This window comes from Triticum dicoccoides, chromosome 7B (genome assembly GCF_002162155.2).
Source record: "Triticum dicoccoides isolate Atlit2015 ecotype Zavitan chromosome 7B, WEW_v2.0, whole genome shotgun sequence".
In the NCBI taxonomy this organism is placed as follows: Eukaryota; Viridiplantae; Streptophyta; class Magnoliopsida; order Poales; family Poaceae; genus Triticum; species Triticum dicoccoides.
Genome location: NC_041393.1, coordinates 112,829,450 through 112,844,695, shown reverse-complemented (window position 1 = coordinate 112,844,695; position 15,246 = coordinate 112,829,450).

The window sequence follows — 15,246 nt, the reverse complement described above, 5'->3', positions numbered from 1 at the left end:
AATCCAACAATTAGTTATTTGCGTCAGTAGTGCGTCAGGGTGACCTCAGCAAGTCAAAGGCGCCAGCCCAGGTCAAACCTGACGGTTGGGACCCATGGGTCAGTGTAACAGGGCTGGTTTGGGTGGATGACATGTGGGACCAGTCAACGGCCGCGTCAGCAAAGTCAATGCTGACGTGTGGGCCCATGGTGGTTAGGTTAAAACTTAACAGAAAATAACAAAGATTAATTAAGGGCATGGGGCCCATACGTCAGTGGCTCTGGGGAGGGTTAGCTGGCCGTGATTAGCGCTAATCACGCGGCCACGCTGGCTCGCCGGAGTTCAGCCGGCGGCGACCAAAAACGCTGCAGGGTTTCGCCGGAGTTGCTCGGGTTTCTCGTGCGGGTCACCGTTTGGCGCCCTGAGGGCACCAGGAGGAAGCCCTCGCTCGGCCGCATCGAGCAGAGGCAGCAGCAGGGCGCAGGGTGGCCGGAGCTCGCCGGAGCAGAGCTTGCGGCGGCGCCGGAGTTCGGGCGGAGAGGAAAAGAGGGCTACGGTGCACGGCAGGGCGACGGAGTGCGTGCGTTAGGCTCCTGAGGATGCACTAAATGCGGTGGTGCGCTCGGACGCGTGCTTGCACGGTCGTAGCCACAACGGTGACATGGCCGACGGCGAGGAGCGCTCGGGATCGAAGGGGGCGGTGGCTACGCGGCGTAATCGAGCACAGGAGGTAGGGGGCTAGGTAGAGGAGCTCACGACGGATCCAGAGAGCTGGTCGACGGCCTTGGGGGAAGCGCGGACGGCGGCGAACAATGGTGGCGATCTTCGGTGGCTGGAGATGGAGAAGACGGCGATGGCGTCGCAGCGGTGCCTCCGGGCTCGCCTGCTTCGTCGTGGAGTAGCCTTGTGTCATCGCGGATCTCTGGATACGGTCGGAGAAGCGAGGGAGGGCCTGTGGCCGCGGTGGTTCTAGTCGGCGGCGATGGCTGCGCTCGGGTTCAGGCGAAAGAGAGGGAGCAGAGGGGCGGGGGCCTCGGGGAAGAGTGAGAGGGGTCCGAGGGGGTGGCGTGGCGCTGTAGGAGACGTCCCGGGGGAGGAGGAGGCAGCCAGGCAGGGAGGAGCTGGCCTCCTCGGCCGCGCGCGTGCGAGCACGCAGCTGCTCCTACTGGCAAGAGGAAGACGACAGGAGGGAAAGCGGTGGTGGGCTGGGCCGGCCACTTGGGCTGCCAGGCTGAACAGGTAAGCGGCCCAGGTAGTATCCTCTCTCTCTCTGTTTCCTATTTTAATCACTGTTTTCTATTTTTCTGCAACTTTGTGGCTTTATTAAAAATACTAAATCAATCCCAAAAATCATGCAACTTCTCATGACCACTGTTGGAAATATATCCTACAGTAAACATTTCAGTTTGGGATTATTTGAGCATTTAAAATATTTTATAGCATTTAAATGCCCAAATGCAAATACTATATGATTTAATTCAAAAATCCAGAATGGCCTAGAAAAATGTGCACCATTTTTGGGAGAGGTTCTAGACCAATCCAAAAATAATGAACTTTTCTGAAGATCATTTTGGGGGTATTGAGAATATTTTTATTTGAACCTAGTTGATTTGATCTGGTGCTAGGGTTTGAGAAATCCCCATTTCAAGTTTCTGAGAAATTTAAACATGATACACACATGAAGGGCTAGCCTAGTGCATACCAGAACTAGGGATGTGACAACTCACCCCCACTAAACGAGAATCTCGTCCCGAGATTCAAGCATAGGGTAGCATGAAGGGGAAACGCAACTAACGCAATCTTCACGACCCAGGTTGCACTTCAAATGAACGTTCATTCAATCACCATCTTTGACTCGAAGTCTTCCTCTGAGAACTCCAACTAACATGACAAGAAGAGGAAAGGAAAACTCTAGAAGAACTGATCTTCTCGAAGATCAAACAACTTAGGATCAACTCATGGAATGAGACATAGCAACATCACTCAAGTTGAGACACAAAACACACATCTAGAGGGATGGAGTGGAACAAAGGACGAGGGTTCGCTAGGTAGGCATCAATTCCAGACTTAAGAGGTTGGTGAATGGTTGTCAACATAGCGAGGAGTTGGATTGCCATGATAACATAACAAGACATCTTGGAGGAGGTGACTCGTGGAAATATCCCCTTAAGTGGCAAAAAGAATTACCTTTGATTCAGAGATCATTGAAACTCTTTATACTAGCTTAAGGCAAATCACAAACGATCAGTTGGAGGAGTTCGGTAGAATAACATGCTTGGACTAGAATGGATGATGTGGATTACCTTGTTGAAAACAACACAAGGAATGATTTTAGTAACTGGGGAGAAGCTCAACAGTAGAGAGTGAGTCCACTGTTTGAAAAGTTATAGCATAATCGAGGAAACTGAGAGCAATCCCAGTTAGTGCCGATGATAACACCTAGCGCTTGCGCGTGCTCTCAAGAACTTGAGCATTTCCATATTCATCAAGGTTTTACCAACAGCCGTGTCAAGGATCCTGGCAACACAACATACTACCATGATGAATAGCGATGGATGATGCAGATGCAAAGGAAGATAACACTTTCTCAGATTTCACCTTAGCGAGACCAAGGGGACAAAATCTGGATGATCGACCGAGAAACATTTAGCACTCCGCTTCTAATGTTCTCCTTGATGTGCTAGCGCAATCCATTTGTTGAAACGTTTTGGTATCTAGAACATCAAGTAACAGTTCGGACTTCGGAAGCTCAAGAATACATAAGGAACAACTACTAGAATAAATTCTACGAGATCCTTATGGGGAGGTGGCCAACTTTCTCAATCAAGATACTACAATAATGGGTCTTCCGGCTGGGTGTGTTGGCCACAACATCCACTTTACCGGGTTACAAAGAGACCAATATTGTAGTTCTTGGGAAACGTTCCAACCATCAAGTCTGCCTGAGATTCAGATCTGGTTGGTGTCAGAATATTCCAGACTCATCAAGTCTAGAAAGAAGAATGAAAGTTTGCAACACAAATCGACGAGACGACATTGCGAGATTCTAGGCAAATGGACTACGGTAGTAAGCTCCAAAACATGAGCTGGTTCTGCTACACACATGTGAACACGCTGTCTCAGACAAGCATGACCAAGTAGTAGTCTTATAATTAAACACTACCGAGTTCAGGTGGGGAACCATCATTGCGAATAACGAAGTCCTTGCATAAGTCATATGATTAGCTCTTACGAAGGGACTTCTTCTCCTTGAACAAGTCAATCAGTGGCTTGGTGTGCTAGGAACACATATGGAGTGGAGGCAGCCAACCTATCAAACCATAGGGAGCTTCGCACGTGCATGACTAACTTGGGATGATTCCAGAGGAAGCAACATTGACTTTATCGAATTCACGGCGGCAACTTACATTAGATGCACATGAATTAGAGGAAGTCACTTCTTCCATCCATGCATATGCTTCATGAGCTAGCATGAAGAAATGCTTTCAAAAGTTTCCAGTACTAGCTTAATGTTCAACAAGATTATGGAGAAGACAAGGATGTTGTCGATGGGCTCAACAACAATTCATCCAGATTCCCATGGGATGGAATTCCATAACTATGTGAACAAGGTGATAGTATTGGTCAGATCCAAAAGACATAATGGTGTATGCTCGAGGAAAATCCACGAGTAAGACAACATTACGAACATCGTTGGTTCTGATTCGATTTGAGAATAGCCCACACTCAAATCAAAGTTTTGGCAGGACAATAGCTCCAACAACTGATCACAGGGACCAATCGGTGAAGATATCATCTTTCTTCAACATACCCTCAAAAGGATATCCCTAAAAATGAACTAAGTCGGCCAAGCTTTTATCTTCCAACTCTCCAATTTGTTGTTTGGCTTAACCAACTAGCGCAGGGGTATCCAACACAGATTCTTGGAGAATGACTGGTTTAGAGGAAAACTAACTTGATCACGAGCTTAACATAATGGTCAGGGGACAACCTAGTAATACTTCCAAGAAGATATCCGGAAAATCACGAACCACCGATATGTAACTAAGCTTGAGAAAAATATTGCTTTCGAGACAAGACTATATGATCAAAAGAGCGAGGGATTGGCACAATCCCAACTCATTGATCGAAGAGTGCACAAGAAATAAGGACTAGGTAGCACGATCATCCTTAGGGTGATGATTCAATAACCAACATGCTAAGAATGAGGTTATTGTCCTTTAATTACCAAGCAACAAAGTTGCCAAGAGTATTGATTTCACACATCATAGTTCACCTGTCAACATTCCAGTTACAACGGCACAAGGACCGAGGAATGAATGATGATGGTGAGAAGTATCACTACATCAAGAATTTATAAGAGATGATGCAATTCTCATGACAATCCTGACATAAAGAGGGCAAAACTTCGGGGTGGAACAGAATCAAAAGCTGGATTAGCATTTCGATCTGCGAAGTACAATTGCTTTGACCCAATCCTGGATATGGATGAGGTACTGGAGTTTGTTTCTCCTAGTCATACCAGAACAGGATGGCTTGACGGACCACAAGAATAATAGGCATCGATGAACGAATGCATGCATACTCTTGACTATCAATTGATAGACGACGGTCAGAAGACAACTAAAGGGACAACTCAAAAGAACATCTGATTTTCTGAGTTGTGGATGCATAGATTAGTATGTCGAGCAAAGCTCAACATTTCTTCCAGATAACCCATGCAGGAAGGTAGAGTTGGCAGATTCACAATGTAGAATGAAGAACTCATCAAGAGCACTCTTATTGTGATCTTTTGGTCCAAAGGAACTCCTGTCAAGGATGGTTCATGGTATTTGGAAGAATGATATACCACGGACCTCGAGGACTATCGCAAGGTTACTAATAACCTAAATGAGCTAGCAAACACTATCAACATGAAGTAAGCAGGGTGAATCTCGGGCTCAAGAACCCAGGAATAGAATACCTACTCCTAAGTAGCATCACGAGATGCTTTCAAGAATGATGGCCAGAATCTTCACACTGGAAACATTAAACATTGCTAGATTACCAGGTGACTCCCTAAAACACCTAGGGTCATAATAATAGATCCAACATATATGTCGAGGCAATAGAATACCTCAACTCAGCAATTAGTGTGATTAACCTGGCCCAAAGGAACATCAAACTAGAGGGAAAGGATTTGCAAGTGCATCAGATTGTTTAGAACCCTGGGATGACTCGGACAGCATAACGGCTGTAAATGCTCAAAAAGATTTGAGACACACTACAAAAATGGTGGCATAGCCACTCAGAAGCACAATATCAAGGTTTCGAGATCAACAGTTAACATATGGAAGTAATAGGAACGGAAACGAGGCTTAAATCCACAATCCTATTAGTCTATGGATTAGTAACACGTGATCCTGATAGATAGATGAGAAGGCCTAGTTCTTAATCCCCGTAGAAGAGAAGAGGATGACTCGGATCAGAAGGTCATGAGGTATAAGGAGTAAAAAGAGCCTTACGTTCCATCCCACAATCAATTCCCTTATATAACTAAAGAATTTCTAGACTCAACTTCGACCAGTTTGGCTTGGTAATCCTACAGGCAGTCAAGCTCTGATACCAACGCTGTCAGGACCCTGACTCAATGCCACATCGATCTAGCACGTAACACCTCATATCACTTTGCGGCCTCACGCACGGTATTCCCACGGGTGTCGCCTTACCTTTGCCCGGGACCGTTTGCGCCTTTTGGCACACGTATATGATAGTGTCGCTAGCATCCATATGATAAGGAGCCCGGGCTGACATGGCTAGTCGTAAACCCAAAGTGGCACAAACTTACAGGGACAGGCATCCATGACCCAGCATCGAACGTGTCGGTCATCAGCGAGTGAATCCAGGCTGTAGCACTAGGCTAGCAGGACTCCGGTGAACCGGGCTGTAGAGGGCTAACAGGACTCCGGTATTCATCGCGTGACATTTCCCCGAAGGGACAGACACAGGAACGAAGAAGGACACATGCCGGCCAGCCTAAATGTTCCGGAGCAGTAGCAAGCTACCATGGCTTGGTGGAAACACTAGGAGACATTTCCCGGTAAGAGAGGCTACTAAAGATAAACAACTAGATAGTCAGATCCCACACATACCAAGCATTTCAATAACATACACACAATATGCTCGATATGTGCAAATACAACATGGCATCACAAAATGACTCTACGACTCAAAAATGTATTCATTAGGCTCCGAGGAGCGAGATATTACAAACAGGGGTCTCATGACCCAACATTCAGAGCATACAAATCAAGGCACAAGCGGAAGCTAACATGTCTGAGTACAGACATCTACAAATGAAAAAGGCTGAGAAGCCTGACTATCTACCAGATCCTGCCGAGGGCACAAGATCGTAGCTGAGGTAACAAGCTAAATGTCGAAGACCACGCAGAACTACTAGCGAGACTGACGTCTCTCTGCAAAAACATAAAATAGGCAAACGTGAGTACAAATGTACCCAGCAAGACTTACATCAGAACTAACTACATATGCATCATTATCAACAAAGAGGATGGTGGGGTTTGACTGCAGCAAGCCAGCTTTGACTCGGTGGCTATCCTGAACTACGAATGCAAGTAACTCTTTTGAGGTGGCGCACACGAGTCCACATATTCACCATATCAATACACCACTATGGATCCGCTCCCGTCTCCCTACGAGAACACCAACCATAGCACTCACGCTTATCTTGCGCATTTTAGAGTAACCACTTTCACTTTTCTATGAACTGTATAGGCAACCCAGAAGTCTTTTACCGCGGACATGGCTATTCGAATAGATGATGTTAACCCTACAGGGGTGTACTTCTTCACACACGCTCTCACCACTTACCGTCATTTACACGACATGTACTCGGCAACCTTCAAGCGGAAGCCCAACGTGGGTGTCGGCCACGACCTACCTAAACACTCAAGTCTCTAGTCCAGGTTTATCGCCTATTCGGGTTCCATCCATGAGGAGATCCAGCCGAAGTTTCGCTCACAGCCCCAAACGATGTGTACAGGGTTCCGTGACACCAAACGGGTGCCCGGTATACCCGGCCACGTGCCTACCGCATCACAGCCCACCCCTCCGGTCAGCGCTGCCCACGGCCTCCAGCATACTACAAACACCAGAAACTACTTGCAACTCCTGGACAGAGGACTAGGGTGAATAAGAAGCTGAGAGGGTCCATTGGTTTCGGGCCCAATGCATGGTAGTAACTGTATCATGGATCACAAACACAGAACTCAGTTCCTAAGGACGGCTGCAATGAGACAACCCACCATGTACTCCTACATGGCCTCTCACCGCTACCTTTACCAAATCGTGTTCACACACTTAGCTCTCAACAGTAGGACATGTTCACACGCCTCTGATTCATCCTTGATGAATCAGACCTGGCTCAACTCTAAGCAGTAGCAGGCATGACAACAAGCATGAATGAGTAGGCACAACAGGGCTCAAACAACTCCTACTCATGCTAGTGGGTTTCATCTATTTACTGTGGAATGACAGGTCATGCAGAGGATAAAGAGGTTCAGCTACCGCAGCAAGTAACAGATGAATTGTTGTTGTCCTAATGCAGTAAAAGAGAGCAGGGTGAGAGAGTAGGATTGTATCGGAATGAACAAGGGGGTTTTGCTTGCCTGGCACTTCTAAAGATAATATAGCTCTTCATCGGTGTCATCGAACTCATCGTCGGAATGTCGTCTACTGAGAGGGGACAAATACCGACAAACAAAGAAGAAACACAATCAATGCAATGCAACAATATGATGCATGAATGTGACATGGCAATATGCTGTGGTTTGAGCTAATGCAACTAGCAACAAGTTAAATGAAGTTGGTTTGAATCCAAAATTCAAATCCAAACTCCATATGTGGTTATTTAAATCCCATTCATAACATTTGTCCTAAACAGTAGTCACAAGTTGTTCTAACATGCATGAAAATGGTACAGATGGATAGATTGGATTTTTATGATCATTTTTCATATATAAATTATTTAATTCTGAGTTACGGTTGAATTTATATGAATTTTAGAAGTTAGCACTATTTTCTAGAATTTCCTGAATTAAGTTAAATCCAGAAATTAGTTATTTGCGTCAGCAGTGCGTCAGGGTGACGTCAGCAAGTCAAAGGCGCCAGCCCAGGTCAAACCTGACGGCTGGGACCCACGGGTCAGTGTAACAGGGCTGGTTTGGGTGGATGACATGTGGGACCAGTCAACAGCTGCGTCAGCAAAGTCAATGCTGACGTGTGGGCCCATGGTGGTTAGGTTAAAACTTAACAGAAAATATTAAAGATTAATTAAGGGCGTGGGGCCCATACGTCAGTGGCTCTGGGGAGGGTTAGCTGGTGGTGATTAGCGCTAATCACGCGGCCACGCTGGCTCGCCGGAGTTCAGCCGGCGGCGACCAAAAACGTTGCAGGGTTTCGCCGGAGTTGCTCGGGTTTCTCGTGCGGGTCACCGTTTGGCGCCCTGGGGGCACCAGGAGGAAGCCCTCGCTCGGCCGCATCGAGCAGAGGCAGCAGCAGGGCGCAGGGTGGCCGGAGCTCGCCGGAGCAGAGCTCGCGGCGGCGCCGGAGTTCGGGCGGAGAGGAAAAGAGGGCTACGGTGCACGGCAGGGCGACGGAGTGCGTGCGTTAGGCTCCTGAGGACGCACTGAATGAGGTGGTGCGCTCGGACGCGTGCTTGCACGGCCGTAGCCACAACGGCGACATGGCCAGCGACAAGGAGCACTCGGGATCGAAGGGGGCGGTGGCTACGCGGCGTAATCGAGCACAGGAGGTAGGGGGCTAGGTAGAGGAGCTCATGACGGATCCAGAGAGCTGGTCGGCGGCCTTGGGGGACGCGCGGACGGTGCCGAACGACGGTGGCGATCTCCGGTGGCTGGAGATGGAGAAGACGGCGATGGCGTCGCAGCGGTGCCTCCGGGCTCGCCTGCTTCGTCGTGGAGTAGCCTTGTGTCGTCGCGGATCTCTGGATATGGTCGGAGAAGCGAGGGAGGGCCTGTGGCCGCGGTGGTTCTAGTTGGCGGCGATGGTTGCGCTCGGGTTCGGGCGAAAGAGAGGGAGCAGAGGGGCGGGGGCCTCGGGGAAGAGTGAGAGGGGTCCGAGGGGGTGGCGTGGCGCTGCGGGAGACGTCCCGGGGGAGGAGGAGGCAGCCAGGCAGGAAGGAGCTGGCCTCCTCGGCCGCGCGCGTGCGAGCACGCAGCTGCTCCTACTGGCAAGAGGAAGACGACAGGAGGGAAAGCGGTGGTGGGCTGGGCCGGCCACTTGGGCTGCCAGGCTGAACAGGTAAGCGGCCCAGGTAGTATCCTCTCTCTCTCTCTCTGTTTCCTATTTTAATCACTGTTTTCTATTTTTCTGCAACTTTGTGGCTTTATTAAAAATACTAAATCAATCCCAAAAATCATGCAACTTCTCATGACCACTGTTGGAAATATATCCTACAGTAAACATTTCAGTTTGGGATTATTTGAGCATTTAAAATATTTTATAGCATTTAAATGCCCAAATGCAAATACTATATGATTTAATTCAAAAATCCAAAATGGCCTAGAAAAATGTGCACCATTTTTGGGAGAGGTTCTAGACCAATCCAAAAATAATGAACTTTTCTGAAGATCATTTTGGGTTCATTGAGAATATTTTTATTTGAACCTAGTTGATTTGATCTGGTGCTAGGGTTTGAGCAATCCCCATTTCAAGTTTCTGAGAAATTTAAACAAGATGCACACATGAAGGGCTAGCCTAGTGCATACCAGAACTAGGGATGTGACACAAGGTTTACCTCACGATGCTTAGCTGGCGTGAGCCATGACATCCAAGGCCAGGCGGGCGCAGAGGGCATGTTTCCTCTTCGGTGCAAGGGAGGCAAGCCATAGGCGCGGAGTCCCGAGGAATCTGCCAAAGGTTTCCATTCTGGTGCAACGAGACCAAGACCGCCAGGAAGGCAGGATGGAGGTCATCGACGAGCCCACCGCAGCGTCACGACCAGAGGCTTTTCACAGGTGAAGACTACTTTTGTCAAGATAAGCTGTACTATTTGTCCCCTTTCAAATCCGGCTGTTTGGGGATCCCTTCCTGCCAACATTTGGGAAGAGGACCAAGGCCACTATAAATTGGACTAGTCACCACCATAGAACGGGGAGGAGGAGAGACAAGTCGAACTAGCACACACCACACTATCTCAAGAACACCTCACCTCCTGAGGCCAGGTCATCCACTGTACTAGTTCATCCTTAGCCCTCCGAGGCAATCCACCAAAATGCTGTAGTAGGGTATTACACCACAAGGTGGCCCGAACCAGGATAAACTGTTGTGTCTCTATGTCTCTTTGAGCTTGACGCGCTAGGCTTAGGAGGATTGCGAATAGGCAGGTTGGGTAGGTTGAGATCTCTGCACGCACCCCAGAGTTCGAACCTCTCAAGGGTTTGCGGATCCCTTAATCCGACATTTGGCGCGCCAGGTAGGGGTGCGTCGGATCTTCTCTTAGCCAGGGTCATGAGGGAGGCGCTCAGGCACCATGTGAAGGCGCTCTTCAGAGCATGCTTCCTAGGGGAAGGCAGCAGGCGTGAGGCACCAGGTGTTCAGGAGTTCATCAGCAAGGCAATCGAGGAGATTCAAGAAGCAAGGGTTCTGCAAGGCGATCATCGCCTGCCGTGTGGCGCGACTCACTGCCCTGGCGAGGGTAGGGAGTTCCGCAGTCTGCATCGACATCCCTGGGCTCAACAGGGCCGCGTCTCGGCAGCTCATGTGGCCGTATCGTGTCGGCCGATGCGAGGGTCCACCTCACAACTACGTCCACATGCCCTTTGGCCTGCCGGGCGTAGCTGAAGCATTCCAGAGCTGCATGAGGGACGGTCAGACGGCTTGTGAGGCCAGGAATCCGGCGATCCTGGCGGAGATTGGTCGGACCCCTTAAAGGGGGAAGCCACAAGAAAAAATACTTATTGGTCATGGTAGACAAGTTCACCAAATGGATAGAAGCCAAACCAGTCAAAACGGCCGAATCCAGACCAGTAATAGACTTCATATCCGGGGTCGTGCACCGATACGGTGTCCCCCACAACATCATCACTGATAATGGCTCAAATTTCACAGCCGATGAAGTGAAAGCTTGGTGCGGCAAAATGGGCTTTAAGCTCGACTACGCTTCCGTCTACCATCCCCAAACAAACGGCCTGGTCGAACGGGCAAACAGTCTCATCATGAGCGGCATCAAACCCAGACTAGTGCGATCCCTGACAGAGTCAGACACGCACTGGGTCGAGGAGCTCGACTCCGTACTCTGGGGGCTGCGGACCACGCTGAATCGCACCATCGGATATACACCATTTTTATGGTGTACGGTGCGGAAGCAGTACTAACCTACGACATAATACATGATTCGCCACGCGTACGCATGTACGAAGAGAAGGAAGCCGAGTTAGATCGGCAGGATAACTTGGATGCCCTGGAGGAGGAGCACGACATCGCGAAGGCCCGTTCCGCATTTTATCAGCAACAGGCTCGATGATACCAAAGCAGATAAGTGCGGGCCAAACCTTATAACATTGGCGAGCTCGTTCTACGCTTACCGGAGAAGAATGACAAGCTCAAACCCAAGTGGGTAGGTCCCTTCGTCATCGACAAAGTTCTCACCGAAGGAGAGTTCCTCTTACGTAATGCGTCCGATAACAGACTCGAGCCGAACCCATGGAACATGGCCAGACTCCGGAGATTTACGCCTAGCGCCGACCTCAGTGTTCATCTCCTTACCTCCTCCTTTTTAATTATGATCCCTCCCTCTTACTTTCTCGATCTTTTTCCCTTCACACAAAGTATTTAATACAGTACGGACTCCCGGACTACTCCGGCCGAACTATGTGTGTAAGCTCTACCTGGGGGCTTCCTATACGGAAGCTAAATATAAATTACTCTCAAGGCTTTTTGCCCATCACACATGCGTTTCTTTTTCCATGTGTGCCTTTTCTTCACCATTATATGCATCGATATGACTTATGATGTGGCCAAGCTGGGTTGCCTGGCTCCTGTGTTTATGCCCTACATTCCCGTTAATTCGTCTAGGGCATAAGGGGAGCACCTCTGCGATTGTTACTGTCGGTTGAGCCGGATGTGTACCTCAGACTAGGTGAAGCCGAAAGCTAGTTTCCTTAAGAGAATATTCGGTCGGTGAACAAAAGATGTATTCATTTATTACAACTAAAATCCCCAGAAGTTTTGTATCCTGCACCATCGTCCGGACATGTGCTTTGCCGCATGCATTCCCAGGGAAAGGAACCCCTAACGGAACTATTCTCCCAATAAGATGCTTCTTACTATCCATGTAATATACCATAACTAGTTGGGTACTTGTCTGTTCAAGCACTTATGACCCCTACGCCTGGTCTCCACGCATACCCCGGTTTTGTATAACTGAGCGGGTATTCGGACACACCCCGGACTATAGGATCCGGGGGCTGAAGCGAAAAGGTCCGCCATGACAAATGATTTTAATCCAGCTAGGGGCTACTTATGCCCATTAAATTACACAGTCACTTGGACTGACTATATTCATCCTCTATGCCATCCAACAGGCTATCTAGTTTACAATCCTGTTGAGAATACTTAGCGGCTAACGCTACCTGGTCATATACCAGACTTACGGGAATTTCTTGCCCATCGGGCCCCGCCGGTCCTACTTCGGCCATATGGTTCGGGTCCAGCCTGGTGTAGCGCGTCTTCACCATTACCCAAGCTTCTCTTGCACCTTGCCGCCGTGCTGATGTCTTCCACAGCCAGAAGCGCCGTCGGGCTCCTTGAAGCAGGTCCACAAGCTCCCCCATGCCATTTGGCAGGGGGCTTGATGGACACAAGGCCTGAGCAACGCCGTACATCACCCGTCGAGCTCGCTCGTGCAAATGTGAAAGTTCTTGCAGTACATCACCTGTAGATGAGGGCATCTCCTCCTCGGGGCGACCCGTTAACATTCCTACAAGCAAAACTCTTTCAATACACTTCCTCGCCGAACTATCATACAATTCGTCTAGGCACTCACCATAAATGCCGCGTCGAAGCCTTTTATTCTCCTTTACGGAGTCCGCCAGCTGGGCGCGGACGTCTTTTAACTCTACGTCCAGCCAGACATTGGCATCTTGAAGATTGTTCTTATCCTGCCGCACTTGCGTGAGAATGCGCTCGCCAAACTTTAGCTGCCCTTTGAGATGCGAGTCCTCATCTCTTACGCCCCCTGGATTTCCCCCGGGATCATCTACAGAATTTTCTGTCATATTCGCCATATCAACTATTTATTAACTGGTGCATTTTAGTACAATTGAGACAAATGTTACCAGAGGGGGCCTTCTGGGATCCCTCTAACTTGAAAACCGCGTCCCTCAGTTGGACCTTACATTCCTCCAGCTCCCGAGCCAATTGTTCATTCTTATCTACAAGAACCTGCGCATAAATTGATCCTTCAAACAGTTGTTCCAACTATTTCAAGTCTCAGGGGCTACTGCTATATATACTTATCAAAATTTCTTACCCGTATATCTTTGGTATTCTGGTTCGTCGCTTGGGCAAGCCCGCCTTGAGCAGCTCGGACGTATGCGTCTGCCGAATTGAAGGCATTAACGGCCTCTTCAGAAAAGATGTTGTTCCGAAGAACGGCCCTCCAGCGCCGATGATTCATGGCGCTCTCCACTTCGGAGTTCGTGGCCGAAAACATATCCGCATCCTCTGTCGGAGGACTATGCGGTGCGGGCCCCGTGTCCGCCTCCGCCCTCGAAGCCGGTTCTGAAACCCGGCTGGAGGAGGCGTGATTGGCGGGATTTCCGGATATAGTCCGGCTGCTCCTCTTCCTGCCAGACGCAAAGGGCGATGTCATATTTCAAATACTATAATTGCAGGACAGGTTATTACTTTACCTCTGCAGCGGTGTGTCGGCCCTCTCCGCCATCCTCTTGAGCCTGCCAGATTCGGACGCCCGTGGTTGACGAGTCCCTAGGGGCTCGGCCCCGCGCTCCGATCGTCGTCTCTGCAAACAGCACGACGCCTCAAGGGTAAATTATAATACCTGAGGGGAGTCCTCTTCTCTCAGATAGGGTTTTCAGCTCAGCTTACACACAACACAGGGAGCAGTCTAGGATAGTCAGCCGTAATGGCCACCGGGGCACCATCCCAGCTCGCTTGATAAAATACCCCGTTGACAAGCTCCACGGTGATATCCGGATCTTCTTTGAGTCCTGGATCTAGGGCCCTTCCGGGGTCCTCTGGCTGCGGGGAGGGGCTGAAGATTCTTCTACGGCCCTCCTCAGATCCTGCTCGGAAACACCGATGCAGGTAATCTTAGCAGAAGAACGCTAAAGTAAGTAAAACATGGAGGGGAATGATGACTTACCCACTCTGGGGGGTTGTACATGGAGAATCCGTCCCGCGGTTTAATGTGAAGGAATTCCCCCTCTTCCCCTTTGTATAAATCGGACAATAACCTTGCCAAAGCAGTGGCGGAGTCCGGTCCCTTACCACTGCAGCAGGTGGCGTCGTCTTCCCTGTTGAAGTTCCACATGGGATTCCCCCGATATTGAAGCGGTTGCACTCCCTGCATTATGCATACCGCCATGACCTCGACTATCATCAGTCCGGATTTGGCTAGTAACTTTATCCTGCTCATCAGGAAGTGTATTTTGTTGGGGAACGTTGCAGAAAATAAAACTTTTCCTATGGTTTCACCAAGATCAATCTATGAGTTCATCTAGCAACAAGACAGAGGAGTGCATCTACATACCCTTGTAGATCGAGTGGAAGCATTCAAGAGAACGGGGTTGAGGGAGTCGTACTCGTCGTGATCCAAATCACCGGAGATCCTAGCGCCGAAGGGATGGCACCTCCGCGTTCAACACACGTACGGTCAGCGTGACGTCTCCTCCTTCTTGATCCAGCAAGGGGGAATGAGAGGTTGATGAAGATCCAGCAGCACGACGGCGTGGTGGTGGATGCAGCAGGAATCCCGGCAGGGCTTCGCCAAGCGTCTGCGGGAGGGAGAGGTCTAGAAAGGGGGAAGGGAGGCGCCAAGTGCAAGGGCAAGGCTGCCCTCCCTCCCCCCCTCTTTATATAGGGACCCCAGGGGGGCACCGGCCCTAGGAGATGGGATCTCCTAGGGGGGGCGGCGGCCAAGGGGGTGCCTTGCCCCCCAAGGCAAGTGGAGGCGCCCCCTCCCCTAGGGTTCCCAACCCTAGGCGCTGGGGGGCCCAAGGGGGG